We start from the raw sequence: 1,705 nt of genomic DNA, 5'->3' as shown, positions 1-1,705 counted from the left end.
TTGCAATCATTCTTCCTATAGGGTTCAACTTCACATTTATAAACATACTTTTGATGTGTAGGTACTGGCCACCAGAGACTTGAGTGAAACATATTTTCTTGTCCTCAGTTACCTCACAGAGCATTGAAGGAAAGAGGTATTAAAGTTGCTATTTAAGCCAAGGCAAAATGACTAAAAGCTAAAGTGAGGTGAAAGTAACAAGTAATGAGAAGAATAGACCCACTTGCATGGCAAAACAGAAAGAATATGGGATCTACAGTCAGACTAACCTGGGTTGGAACCATCCCTGCTGTTTGCTAACTAAGTGACGTTAGGCAAGCTACCTCACCTTTCCAAGGCTTTGTTTTTTCAGCTCCGATCTAGAGATGATAATATGTATTCACAGGGCTAGTTGAAGATGTCATAAGAGAATATATATAGAGTGCAGTTTCTGTCATGGGAAGCCAAGGCATGAAGGAAACCTTAGTGCGCTGGAAAGAACATAGCCACTGGGGTGTTATGGGTTCAAATTCTGCTCCTATCAGTCACTAGGGGTATGGGTTAATTACACAATATCCAAGAGACTTTTCTTTTTCTTTTTTAAAGCGGTAATTACTCAGACTGCATCCTGTACCCTTTTACTCTCCCAGAGGAAGAGAAGAACGATCATCAATGGCAAATGGCAGTTGCAGAGAAGCAACACTGAGAGCTCACTTCATGCTCAGAAGAGAATGCAGCTTCTCCTCACGGTTTCCAGTGCTCTACACATTCAGAGAAATTTCTCTAGTAAAAAACTATAGAAATGATTCCTGAGAGTATAGTCTTTCTGACTAGAAAAAGAGCCTTCTATAGTCTTTCTGACTAGAAAAGAGCCTTTTCTGATCTGTCAAATACTCAATAATACTTTGCAGGGATATTGGGAAGATTAGAAAATATAATTTTAGTTAATATTATGGAAGAAAGTGATGCATTCTATTTGAGAAGGGATCTAGGTTAATTACAGGGTAGAGATAGAATTTGAACTGGGTCTTGCAAGTTGAAAATTTTGATAGCTGGAGAAAGAGGGAGAGGCATTTGGGATGAAGGAATGACATGAACAAAAAAATGCAGAGTACATTGTGCGTGCAGGAAATGGTGTGTATGCTGTCATGGTGGATAGTGGAGTATGGGTGGAGAGCACCAGCAGGGACAGCTGGGGAGATGGGTTGGGTTGGATGATGAAAAGCTTGCTGGAAGTGCCAAGAGGTGGTTTAGAGAAGGCCCAGCTTCTTACATTAAGACAGTGTTCTCCAAAGAGGAGTGTGCAGGATGATACAAAGAAATGTGGGAAGAAAATAGAACTTCCAGAGAACTTCTCTCTATATTCATTTTATATTTCATTCCTCCCAATCTTTATTTTAATGGATGTTTTGTATTACTTATAAAATACTGTACAGTAACTGATACTTATAATCTACTATATATATGTATGTGTAAAATGGTTACTGATGGAGTGTAGGATCCAAAGTTCAGTGACCACACAGTTCTTTAAGGCACAGCAGCACAGCCTGCCTCACACTCCCACTGAGAGTGTAGTCATATGGTTCAGCTCTGTGTCCCCACACAAATCACATTTTGAATTGTATTCCCCATAATCCCCATGTGTCGAGGGAGGGACCTAGTGGGAGCTGATTGAATTATGGGGTCGTTTCCCCCATGCTATTCTCGTGATAGTGAGGGAATTCTC

General features: G+C 40.2%; 1 non-coding gene across 1 annotated transcript; it reads right to left on the bottom strand.

Annotated features, from left to right (window-relative positions):
• Nucleotides 1-590: 590 nt before the first annotated feature.
• LOC112440803 (small nucleolar RNA U3) lies at nt 591-804 on the bottom strand. Its single transcript, XR_003028807.1, has one exon. It is a non-coding gene; the product is annotated as a small nucleolar RNA U3 (small nucleolar RNA).
• Nucleotides 805-1,705: the final 901 nt, after the last annotated feature.

The sequence above is a fragment of the Pan paniscus genome, chromosome 7 (genome assembly GCF_029289425.2).
Source record: "Pan paniscus chromosome 7, NHGRI_mPanPan1-v2.0_pri, whole genome shotgun sequence".
In the NCBI taxonomy this organism is placed as follows: Eukaryota; Metazoa; Chordata; class Mammalia; order Primates; family Hominidae; genus Pan; species Pan paniscus.
The sequence above is the reverse complement of the archived record's forward strand: the minus strand, read 5'-3'. Positions and strand labels throughout refer to the sequence as shown.